Consider the following 13217-nt stretch of genomic DNA (forward strand, 5'->3'; position numbering starts at 1 on the left):
ATATTTGTCTTAGAGTCTGCTTCTGGGAGGACTCAAACCAAGGTTGCTCCCAAGGGCAGGGACAATGACCCATGCTCTTCTCCCTACCATGTCCAGCCTTGTACTTCATGGGTGCAGGGTCATCCTTTTTTTTTTTTTATTACTTTTAGAGACATGCAAAACACATGTCAATGTGTTGGTCCTCTTGGCCAGGGCTGCTGCAGACTCACGAAAGGGTAACCTTCACGCACTTGAAAATAAGCCTTGGAGGATTTATCTGCTCATCCTGTTTCTTTCCCACACACAGGAAATCCTGAGCAGGCAGAGCTTCCTGACCCTGGGGGAGCTCAGGGCACTGGGTCAAGACTCTGCTCCCCATGGGAGGAAATGTTTGAGTGGTTTGATGGAATTGGCGTTGCCTTCCTCACTGCCTGGAGAAAGGGAAAGTACAGAGTCCTGGGTTCTAGTCCTCACTCTGCCACTAGCTGGGTCACTCTGAGCTGTTCCTTCCCCTCCCCTGGGCCTTAGATTCTATGAAGTCTGGAGGTAGAATAATCATGCTTCGGGATATGTTAGAGCTGCTGCATTCTGCATCTCCTCAGAACTCAGATCCAGGCCTGGCACATTATTTCACTTCTGAAAGCTTTTAAGGGGTTCAGAAGGTCAAAGCACACAATTATTTTGGAAACCAGTATTAGCAACAATGAAGAAGAGTTAGAGTGACTTGTCCTGTAGGTGGAATTTTCCATGGGAAATAATTTGAAATATATATTTTCTTAATAAATTGACACTCCACCAGACAATTTTCTCTTTTCCTTTTTCCAGGCTTGCTCCAATCTCTACATTGTAGCCCAAGTTACCTGGCCAATTGGATCATGTTGCTCTTCCGCTTGAAACTCATCTGTGCATACCTGGTGCCTAGCAGGGCCTCCCACGGTGCTTTGCGCATAGCAGATGATTGATTATGGAATTGAATTTGATTTCCAAGCTATGGCCTGGGAAGATGCCCTAAAAAAGCTTGTTAGAAGGAATTCCCTGATGGTCCAGTGGTTAAGACTCTGAGCTTTACCACTGCAGGGGGTGCGGATTTGATCCTTGGTCAGAGAACTAAGATAACATCCCACATGCCGCGTGGTGTGGCAAAAAAAAAAAAAAAAAAAAAAAATGAGAAGCTTGTTAGAATTGTATGTAAAGTAAGAGTAAAAAGGCTATGAGTTAAGGCCAGGAAAGCTTACCTAAGAGTAAGGTGCTTGGTATGGATGTTGTGGTGCTGCTTTTGTCCTTTTAGCTCAGTTGTCCTTTTAGCTTCATTTCAGATTCTAGATAAGTGAAGTCATTACATAGAGTTACTCCAGTTAAGTGAGACGCTATTGTGTATGCTGATTCTATCAGTTAGGGATGCATTAAGCTGCAAGTTGCATGACACAGTGGCTCAAATCACAAAGATATTTATTGTTTGCTTGTCTACAGATCTGGATGCAGGAGACCACAGAGTTGTTCCACCAGCTTAATGATGTCATAAAAGACCCAGGTTCCTCCTATTTTTTCATTCCTTCATCCTTATATTTCAGCACCTCATGGTCCCAGGATGGCTATCACTTCTGTAACTTACATCATCCTTGTAACAATTCCCGTGAGCTCTTCTCTCCTTTCTGATCCTTTTATCAGGAAAGCTTCATTAGCCAGAACTAGGTCACATGACCATCTGTATCCATTGCTGTAAAACAAATCACCCAAAACCTAGCTGCTGCAATAAACATCTACTATCTCTAGAATTTTCTGTGAGTCAAGTACCCAGGAATGGCTTAGTTAGGTGGTTCTAGATCAGGATCCCTCAGGATTGATCTGTGCCTGACTCAATTTATAAAGGTGACTGTGTGACAACATGGGGAAGTCAATGCCATTGAAAGAAAAGTTTAATGTTACTTACAGTTCCCCTAGAAACAGGAGGCATACGGTGCCATGCAGGGCCACAGGGGAAAGCACCAGTGTCAGTCAGGAGGCAGAAAGGAAAGACAGAAGTCCAAGAGCACAGCCTTTATTGGGGTTTCTGCAGAAGGGGCAAGGCAGGGCAGGGTAAACAGCTTAGAGCTGGCTAGTTTGAATAATTCCAGTGATCTTTGGGGCATAGGGGCTGTACCTAGTTGTCCAGTGCCTGGCCCTGGGTTGATTTATGGCAGAGGAAATATTGGCTTGATGTGTGAGAGTTAGATAAGGAGGTGGTTGGGGGTATAGACACAGGGTTGGTTGGTTTGTACATGAAAGGCAGGCTCACTGACAAGTTGTTTACTGTCTCTAGGAACTAGCTAGCCCTGGGAGGGGCAGTGTCTTCCCAGACACCAAGGCTCCCAAAGACGTTGAAACGTCATAAAATATAGAAAATAAAAAATATGATTAATACGAGTATGTCCCTGGCTCATGCTACAGTCAAAATGTTGGACCACACTGTAGTCATCCATAGGCTTGACTGGGAGTGGAGCCACTTCCAAGGGGGCTCACCTACAAGCCTGGCATGTTGGTGCTGGCTGTTAGTTCCTCCCATGTGGGCCTCTCCACAGGGCTGTTGAGTGTTCTCACAACATGGCAGCTAACTTCCCCCAGAGTGAGTAATCTAAGAGAGCAGGGCAGAAGCAACAATGTTTTTTATGGCCTAGCCTTGGAAGTCACTCTTTGAAATGAATCAGTAAGTCCAGCCTACATTCAAGGTGGGGGGGTGAGCTTCTACTTTTCGAAAGGGAAGGTGTCAAAAAATTTGCAGGCACCAGATCATCCCTGTCTGCAGGGGAGTTTGGGAAAGCAAAGGAGAACAGAGTTGTCAGAACTAGCTTATACTAATCATGATTCATTGCCTGGGACACAATGCCACCCCAGACAAAATCAGGGTTCAGCTCTTGAGGAAGGAGAAGGAAAGTTGATGGGAAGACAGAGGAGAGTGTCTGCCACAGTAATGATGACACAGATGAAGGGGAATAGGGCTGCCAGATAACTCTATGTCTCAACATTGCATGGGACAGGGAATTCCCTGGCAGTCCAGTGGTTAGGACTCCACGCTTTCACTGCTGAGGGTACAGGTTCAATCCCTGGTCAGGAACTAAGATCCCACCAGCTATGCAGTGTGGCCAAAAAAAAAAAATTACATGGGACATATTTATATGAAAACTCTATTTGTTTTTTATCTGAAAGTCAGACTTAACTGGGTGCCTTCTATTTTCATTTGCTAAAAATCTAGCACCCCTCGGTGGGAAGTAAGTCTTCAATAGTCATGGAAGGAGGCCAGTGAGGGGGTAGTATTTCTTGAGAAGAGGCAGCAAAATGAGGCTGGGATGGTCTGGGGGAGGAACAGATGTTTCAAAGTCCAGGGGAGGTTTTGTTGAGGAGGTAGGTGGGTGAGGTTGAGATCTCCTGTGGGCTCAATCACTCTTCTCTGTTTCTATCACCACCATCACCACCCCACCATCACCTCCACTCTGATCTCAAACACAGCCAGGAAGCTCTAGCCAGAAGCATCTCTCTTTTCAATACCCTGAAAAACCAACTCACAAAACCAAAGTGGGGGCTGAGGGCAGTGCTGTAAAATGCATGTAAGGGGTGTGGGAACACGGAGCCTTGCTGTGTGACCCCAGGGAAGGCCCTGTCCTCTCTGGGCCTCCCTTTCCTTGGCTATATAATGAAAGGTTAGTCTAAATGGTTTCCAAGTGCCCTTTCACTTGGCCTACGTGTCTCCCTCCCAAAGGAAAAACTAGAGGGAACAAAAAGACATGGGTTGTTTCTCTGGTCCCATCTTCAAGCCAAATTCAAATGAAAATGTCCAGTGTGACAGAGATTTAAGTAAACAGTGGTGCATTAATACTCACAAATACCCCAAAAGGAGTCCCAGATGGGCTATTTTTATCCCTTAAAACACACACACACACTCCAACCCCCATCACCTCCACCCATGAGAGTTTCTCCAGTTGGTTTTTATAAGAAGACAAGAGTTCCAGTTAAGAGTGCTAATTAAACAGCTTTGACTGTGGGCAGGAGGAGGCTGGCAAAAACCTCCTCTCGGGGCATGATGTCACCACAACTGTGCATTTCTCATGACCCAAGAATGTGAGTGTGTTTGTACTGCACGTCGAAGCCGGTGATGCAAGCGCGGCCTGGTAAACAGGCCCCAGACAGGCAAGCCCTGCAAGGAGACTCGGTGCAGAGGCCTGGCGGAGGCCCAGGTGGTGCTTAACTCCTTCCTGGCAGAACTGGCTACTGGGCCGCTGAGGCTTGACCAAGGAGCCTTCTCTACTCAGCTTCTCTCACAGGCAGGGTCCCTGGAGGTGGCAAGCCCTAAATTAGAGTCACTGAGACCTGCATTCTCACCCACCATTTGCTTGCTCCAGGGACTTGGGTATGTGATTCCACTAGCTGGAGTCTCAGTTTTCTCATCTATATAACGGGGAGAGGAATCAGGTCCCTAATACCTACCTTCAACACCATAGTCCAGAACACCTAGACAACCAAGGGCTTTTCTGTATACACAAAGAAAACTCATTTGGAGGCAAAATCTGACCCAAATGGACTGAAGCTGTGCCAAACTTTTATTCGTCCCACTTAGAGTCAACACACACTTCTCCCTATAGCAATATCTATATGTTTGATTGGAGATGGGTGGGCCCAGACTCCACCCAATCACTTTTTAAGATCCCCCAAAATTCTGAATTCTGAAAACTATCCAGCCCCAAAAGTATTGATCTAGGGTTGTGGGCCTGGGTCACTGTTCTCTGGCTCTTTGGGAGACTTACTGAGAGACTGCTTTCTGCTCGAAAGTCAACCCCGGAGGACAGGGCTTAGCTCTGTCCCTGCTATGCCCTAAGCAGGCAGTGCCTGGCACACAGCAGACACCCAACCAATATTTGTTGAATCAACAATATGAAGTTATTCATACTGCATAAATGCCGTGGTGGTGATTATGGGGAAACTGAGGCCAAAGCCTCTGAGCTGGCCTGCCCTGGATCCTTTCCCACAGAGGGAGTTATGTCTTTCCCCAAAAAAGGTAGCTGCCCTTATTTCTCTGCTGGCCTGCTCATAAACAGCTTGGTGACCCCCTCCAACATTCCAGGGCAGCCTTCTCCCTGGCTGGCTGGTTGTGAGCATCAACGAGTTTTCTTTGGCCGAAGGTTTCAGCTGATTTTTTTTTAAAAGGGGGGCCCATGCAGAAGGCTGGGGGTGGGGAAGGGGTGGTCGTGGGGTGTCTGGGGAAGACAGGATCTGGGGTCAGCCTGAGACTGTGGACTAGATCCCCAGACCCTTCTGAAGACTGAATGTATCACTCTTAATCCTAGGGCTGGAGAATTATCCAGACCCGTGTGGAGCTGCCAGGATGCAAAACTCCTCCCCAGTGTGGTCTGACCCACCCCCAACTGCTGTAAGGCCCCGAGTAACTCCTTTTCCCTCTCTGGGCCTTAGCATGATGGAGATGGAGAATCCAGCACAGTGGATCAGAGCTGAATTATAGACATAGACTTGAGTCCAAGCCCGGGCTCTTCCCCTTGCTGGGCAGGGAGTTTGGGCAAGTAATTTTCCCTCTCTGAGCCTCAGTTACCCCAGCTGTAAAATGGCACAGTTATAGAGACGTTGCTCTGATGAACGAGCCTGGTACACAGCAGTGATAAAGGAATGGTAGGGGCTATTACCCTTGGCCTGGATGAGCCTCCTGATCTGATGTTCTGTGTTAGCACTTAGAACAATAATAACCTCATCGTCTGAGCACCCACTATGTTCCAGGCTAAGTACTTCACAAGCATTAGTTCATTTCATCCTCCCAACATCACTCAGCTGGGTACTAGCATGTCCCCATATTTCAGAGGAGGAGACTGAGGTTCCGAGAGGTGAAGTGACCCCCACGAGGCTGCACAGCTGGTGGGTAGCAGAGCTGGAATCTGTCAGACTCTTAAGTACCTCATACCATGGCTCCGTACCTTGAAACAAGAGATTCCAGGCCCAGCTGGGCCGCACCCTGATGTGGCATATGACCAGTGCTGGGGCTGTAGGTCCCCCAGCAGAACTATGAGGAAAAGCCTCCCTGCCCTGCCTCCCCTGCAGGGCTGAGGTGAGGAAGCTGGTGACCTTGAAAAGGACTTTGTAGGCTCTGAGACGGGACAGGCATGCTCAAAGTCTCAGTCAGCGGGAGGCAAGGGAAAAAAATTAATGCTCTCCCAGCCACCCTGGCAAGTGTCAGACCAGCTCTGGTCACAGAGGTACGGGATAGGAAGGTAGGCGAGGTACAGCTGCCTCAGGCTGTGTTAAGGGGACTACTCGGGGAGCCAAGAACTGAAGGAGAAGTGGTCTCCCAGGACCTGACTCTCACCACCAACTCCCTCCATTAGGAGTTGGGCAGTACTGCCTAGTGGTTAGGAACTTGGCCTCCAGAGTCCAACAGATCAGGGTTCAAGTCTCAGCTCCACTCATCTCTGCTGAGTTCCTTGGACTTCCCTTGTCTGAGTACAGTCTTCCCAACTGTGAAAAGGGGGTGATAATGATAAGAGCCTCGCCAGGACTGTAGTAAGGACGGGACTTGGCCCATGGATATTAGTTGAACAATTATCTTCTACACTTGGTCTGCAATCCTCAAGGAGCTTCTAGTCTGAAAGGAGAGACTATATGTAAAATGCCTGGCACAGGTAGGTGCCCACTGGATGGAAGGATGGATGGATGGATGAACGGCCCGACAGACAGACGGATAGGATGAGAGATTTACTCCAGGTCATACAGTCAGGAGGTAACCCTTCCTGATAGCTCACACTGGGCCCCAAAGAATGCATAAGAGCCAGTTAGAGAGGGAGAGGACGTCCAGGTGGAGGGGACTGCATGAGCAAAGGCTTGGAGTTGGGAATTACTGCAGCACGGAAGAGATACTGGTCTCATGTGTTCTCCTTCAGTAACTTGCTCAACAAGATCCTATGAGGAGGGGCCTCTGGATGGAGGCTCTCCCAGAGTCCCCTGGGGCAGAGCCAGGAGGTTGCACAGGAAGTAGGGCCCCACAGCACAGAGGAGCAGGCAAGAGCAAGACCAGCCTAGGAGTCGGGCCTCCGAGGGCCTGGCCTGGCCATATTTGGTTTTCAAGGAACTGGGAGGCTTCTCACTGGCTCTGCTGCCCATGCACCGGAGCAAGGTCACCCACAGTTGCTGAGTCAGGATGGCAGCTGAGGTCGAGAGCAGAGGCCCCAGAATGGGGTGACTGTAACACAGTGGTTCAGAGCCTGGCCTCTAGAGTCAAGAAGATGTGGGTTCAAATCCTGCTCGACTACTGATGGCTGTGTGACTGGGCTGGCTGCATCACCTCTTGGAGGCTCTGTTTTCTTTATCTGTAAAATAAAACAAGAGCAGTAAGGACAAGCACCATTACTGAGTTTGCTATGTGCCAGTCTGTGCTAAGGGCTCTACCTGCATTTCTTGTTTAATTCTCATCACGATAGAGAAATATTATTATTGTCCCCATGAAACAAAACACGTGAGACCAGTGTTTCTCATCCATGCTGCAGTAACTCCGAACTCCAAGCCTTTGCTCATGCACACCCCTCCACCTGGAGTGCCTCTCTCTCTCTCCCAGCTCAAGGCATTCTTTGATGCCCAGCGTGAGGTATCAGGAAGAGTTACTTCCTGACTGTGGGACCTGGGTTTCCAGATAAAGAAACTGAGGCACAGAGAGGTGAGGTCACATGCAAGTAATAGACAGAGCCAGGACTAGCTAGAAACACCTTGCCACTCCCCTGCACTTTCCTACATTCTCATTTCTATTTCTTAATCATTTCCCCACCCAATGCTCCCCAACAGCTCCTGTAAAACAATACCTGGCACCTGTTCCCTCCACGTCCAATTTCCAAACTGCTGCCAAAGACTTATTCAGACCCTCATAATAGTTCTGTGCAGAAGGTATGCTAGATATCATCCCCATTTCACAGATGGGGACACCAAGGCTCAGAGAAATGAAGCAAGTTGCCTGAGACCTTGCAACCAGCCCGAGGGGAAGCCAGAGTTGGACTGCAGTGTTGTATGACCCCCATTCCAGTGCTCTCTCCCCACCACGGTGAGCTGACCACTTTCTGAGACAGGTGCCCTCCCTTTCCTCCCAGCCAAGCCGTTCCTAGACAATTAGGATAAAAGAGAAAATTAATCTGAGGTCTGCTTGAAAGGGATAGTCAGGCAGGACTAGTGGGGCATTATGCAAATATATAAAGAAATTAGGCTTCCTTTGAAAAATCGTAAAAGAATGAATGAACAAGCTGCAATAGTTTTAAATCAGATCATCTCCTCATGACAGGCAGTAGACCAGAACCGCTCTCTAAACCCGTTACCTCATCTCACTCATTTTTGGAGGCATCTCCTGTCTTACCCTGTGCCAGGAGCTGTACTGGGAGCCAGACAAGGGCCCTGTCAGAGGAATCCATACCTGGACAGCGCTCCCCAGACTCTGCGATTTCACATTCCAGTAAAGTGTTCTCCCCAAATGAGGCACACAGTTGCCAACATTTTGTTATTTGTCAAAGAGCATTAAAGAAAAGGAAAAATAAAACATTATTTTCTGTCACCATCAAATTTAATAAGGACTAATCTCAGAATTTAGCAATTTTTGAAAATTATCTTTATAAGTAATGGTCCTAGTTTTCTCACTAGTTGCAGGCCAAGGAGAACTGTATTTAAGATGGGCATTTGGCAATCTCCAGATGAATGGGAGAGAGAAAACATTTATGCATATAACTCAGAATAGTTATATTAATTGAGTATCTTTTGGTTGAAAGACACGAAAACTATTCTGGCTACTTTAATAAAGAAAGATTTATTGGAAGGGGATTTTATTGGAAGATTGGATTCTGGGGGTTACATAGTAGACAGCAGGGCCAACCAACCAACCACTCCTGGCAAGGACAGAAAACTTCAAGAACAGATGGAATCAGAGTCCTCTCTCTGCTCTTCACCAAGTGAGGACAGTGAGAAAGCAGCTGTCTACAACCCAGGAAGTGGGCCCTCACCAAAACTCGACAAGGCTGGCATCCTGATCTCAAATTTCCCAGTCTCCAAAATTGTGAGAAATAAATATGTTGTTTACACCAAAAAAAACCCCAAAATAAAAACAAACAAAAGAACAAAACAGATGGAATCAGCTCTCTCTCTCTCTTTCTCTCCTTCTTGCTGTGTCTTCTATCTTCTCTCTAGTTGCAGACAGGGTTCCTCCATGTGTCAGAGAACACAATGGCTAACAGCTTCCACATTCATATCTCATGGCTCCAACTTCATATCTCATGGCTCCAGCAACCAGAGACACACCAATTAACTTCTCAGTTCCAGTGGGGGGAACCTGGAAGGTGTCTGATTGGCCCAACAGAGTCAGATGTCTACCCTTGGACCAATCAACTGTGGCTTGGGGTGGGGTCTGTAACAACATGGCAGCTCCTGTGAGAACATCATGGTTGGAGTCAGGAACAGGAGGAAAAAGAGCTGGGCAGGTAGGCTGGGTGGATGATACCATAGATGTCCACCATGGAGGTGATAAATGCCCTAACAGAGGTGCACATAAGGTGTTGTGGGAGTTCAGGGGAGGAAGGCACAACTTCTAGCTGTAGGGATCAAGTAGAGCTTCTTGGAAGAGGTGGCATTTGAGCTAAGAATAATCTGGAATATACAGAGATTCAAAATGTTATCTCAAATTAGAAGAGAAAAGTGAGCACTGGTAGAGGTGTCATCCAAAGGAGCTATATATTAATGCCTTACTTTGTCAAGATTTTTAGAGTTTATCTAATTAAAAAAAATTTTAAAGTTATTTACAGTTATTACAAAACATTAGCTATATTCTCCCTGTTGTACAGTATATCCTTGAGCCTATCTTACATGCAATAGTTTGTACTTCCCACTTCCCCAACCTTATAATGCCCCCCACAACTGGTAACCACTAGTTTGTTCTCTGTGTCAGTGAGTGAGTCTGCTTCTTTTTTGTAATATTCACTAGTTTGTTGCATTTTTTAGATTCCACATATAAGTGATATCATACAGTATTTATCTTTCTCTGCCTGACTTATTTCACTTAGTGTACTGCTTTCCAAGTCCATCCATATTGCTGCAAATGGCAAATTTTGTTCTTTTTTATGACTGAATAGTATTCCATTATATATATATATATATATATATATATACACCACATCTTTATCCATTCATCTGTTGATGGACACAGGTTTCTTCCATATTTTGGCAATTGTAAATAATGCTGCTATAAAAAATAATAATGCTGCTATGAACATTGGGGTGCATGTATAGTTTTATAAATTTAGAATTCATATATAAAATTTACCTTATAGTTTAATTTTTTTATTTTGAAATAATTTGACTTACAGAAAAGTTGCAAAAATAGTTCAGAGAGCTCTCCTAAACTCTTCACCTCCTATATCCCTCACCTAGCTTCCCCTAATATTAACATCTTACCTAATCTTGGTACAGTTATCAAAGCCAGGAAATCAACACTAATACAGTGTTATTAACTAACCTACAGACTTATTTGAATTTTGCCAGTTTTCCTTGCAATCAAATCCAGCATCCCACTTTGTATTTAGTTGTTATGTCTTCTTAGCCTCCTCCAATCTGTGACAGTTCCTCAGTCTCTCTTATCTCTTATAACCTTGACACTGAAGAGTACTGGTCAGTCATTTTACAGTATATCCCTCAATTTGGATGTCTCGTGGTTTTCGCTTGATCAGATCAAGATTATGCATTTTTGGCAAGAATAGCACAGAAGTAATGCTGTGCCCTTCTTAGTACAGCATACAAGGGCTTCATCTTGTCAGCGTGATTTATTACCAGTGAAGTTAACATTGATCACCTGGTTTAAGGAGGTGCTTGCCAAGTTTCTCTTGTAAAGGGTTCCTTTATAATTAGTAAGTATCTTGTGGGGAGATACTTAAGACTATGCAAAAATGTAAACTTCTCATCATTTACAGTTCTTTTTAAAGGTGCTATGCAATGCACACTTTCTACTTTTATTCAACAAACATCAACTATTCACCCACTATGAACTAAGCACTGGTCTAAGATGCATGGCTCAGTTTTGTGTAGCTTGATGACCTTGCAGGACCTTAGGATCCTCATCTATGAATTGGGTATAATTAAATTTTACCACTCAGGGCTTCTGAGGATAGAGGAGGACCATGTTTATGAAAGTATTCTGTAAAGCTAACTGGGATTGTTCATTCTCTGTCCAAGGCACTCAGCTCTGTCCTCACCTCCACCTATTACCAGTCTCCATTTCTGTTCTGCCTGCATCCATACCCACAGGCTTCTGTATGTCCTCACTGTCCAGACTCCTTCATCCTATTTGCCAAGGCTTACTTATGATGTCACTTAATAAGTTATAGAGACACAAGGTGAGCCTTGTAGAGACGCACAGTTTCCTTCTGGAGCATCTGAATGCAATTTTGGGAGCTGCCTCGAGATGCCGTGTGATGCCTGGGACCTGTGGGTGGCAGGCAGGAGATCCTTTCTCCAATGGGAGAAATAGTGGGAGAAGTAGGAATTGCCTTCTTCCAATAATGCTTTGGCCCTAAAAGGGAAACTCTTGAGCTCCAGAGAGTACTGAATAAGCCTGCATGGATACTTGTGTCTTGCTGAGATCTACATAGGCACACTTTATTTTTTTTTATCATTATTTATTTATTTGGCTGCACTGGGTCTCAGTTGCTGCACACTGGATCTTTAGTTGCGACATGCGGGATCTTATTCCCTGACCAGGGATCAAACGCAGGCCCCCTGCATTGGGAGCGCTGAGTCTTAACCACTGGACCACCAGGGAATCCCATCATAGGCGCACTTTAAATGAAAAACTTCATAATGTGAGAGGATGAGCTCACCCACGATCCAACCTCCTATCCCAACAGCATCTTAATTTGAGAACAGGATTTTAACAAACCAAGAGGGAGGTACAAGTTAAGTAGCAACACTCCTTGGGTTGCACTTAAGCCTTTTTAAAGGCAGGAAACTTTTATGCTTGACTGGTGGTTTTGCTTTTTTATTTGTTTACATCCTTTGTACAAGATCATTAGGAAGATCAAATACGGTAAGAGGTGAAGGCGCTCTGGAACTCCTACTGTGCAGAGTCAGTATGGCTGTTCCCATTCTGTGCCCTGAGGGCAGCTTTTTAGGAACTGCTTGCCAGGATCAGAGCAGGCAGATTGGAAGTCCCAGCTCCAGCATCAGCCCAGGCCATCCTCTGCCTTCCTTCAGCCAAGAAGATGAGCCCTTCAAAATAGAGTCCCCTAAGTAGGAATCCAGCAGCATACAGGGCATTCCCTCCAGGGTCCCGAGTAGTTTCCTCCTTGGCAAGTCACAGGCCTGGGTTCCCCAGGACCATCTCCTATCTGAGGAGCAGGCTGCTGTGGGCTGGACTCCTGACCAGCTAGCACCCGAGCAAGAATCGGTAACAGCAGCTCAAGATTGCCGATTTTACTGCCCTCTCCCCAGTGGACCCTGGGGAACAACCATACCCTGGAGACCACCAAGGCAGCAGCTCTCCTAGGAACCTTCAGGTTTAAGAGACTGTCCCCACCATTACCCAGTTGATTCCTGTGGCCATGAACCCAAACGATAATGTGCACATGAATCCCCTGAGAATCTTGTTAAAATACAGATCCTGATGCAGTAGGTCTGCGGCAAGGCCTGAGACTCTGCATTTCCAACAAGCTCCTAGAAGATGCCAAAGCTGCTGCTCCGCAGACCACACTTTGAATGCAAAGCTCCAGACCACAGGCTGATCAGAAGGGTCTGGAAACCAGAAAACAATGTTGAGTAAACGGAAACAACATGAGTTGTTGGGTCCCCTCTTTCTACCTTGAAATTTTATAATCTTGATACCCCTTCTGATGGCCTCCCAATAAAGTCCCCATTTAACTCAGGTTAGTCTAGGAGGTTTCTGGTATTTGCAAACAAAAGAACCTTTCCTAATATCCAAAGGTAAATCCTCCAAATAGGAAAGGGTGACTCTTCCTCATTCCATCGTTTATTTTACAGGCCAGTTCTTCCAGACCCACCACCAGAGACTGGCTAGACCCACCTGCTTCTTAAAGGGACCAAGTCCCCTTTTAGGGGGCTTCTGATCATTTAAATCTCCTTCAACAACACAGAAGAGGTTTTCAAACATTACCCCGGGGATTCTTCATTGCCCTCTCTCAATATTTTCCCAGAGACCTGAGGCTCCTTTGTGGGCTTCAGTCCCTTGATTGCCTCCC

Source organism: Mesoplodon mirus (assembly GCF_964341445.2).
Source record: "Mesoplodon mirus genome assembly, chromosome: 13".
Taxonomy (NCBI): Eukaryota; Metazoa; Chordata; class Mammalia; order Artiodactyla; family Ziphiidae; genus Mesoplodon; species Mesoplodon mirus.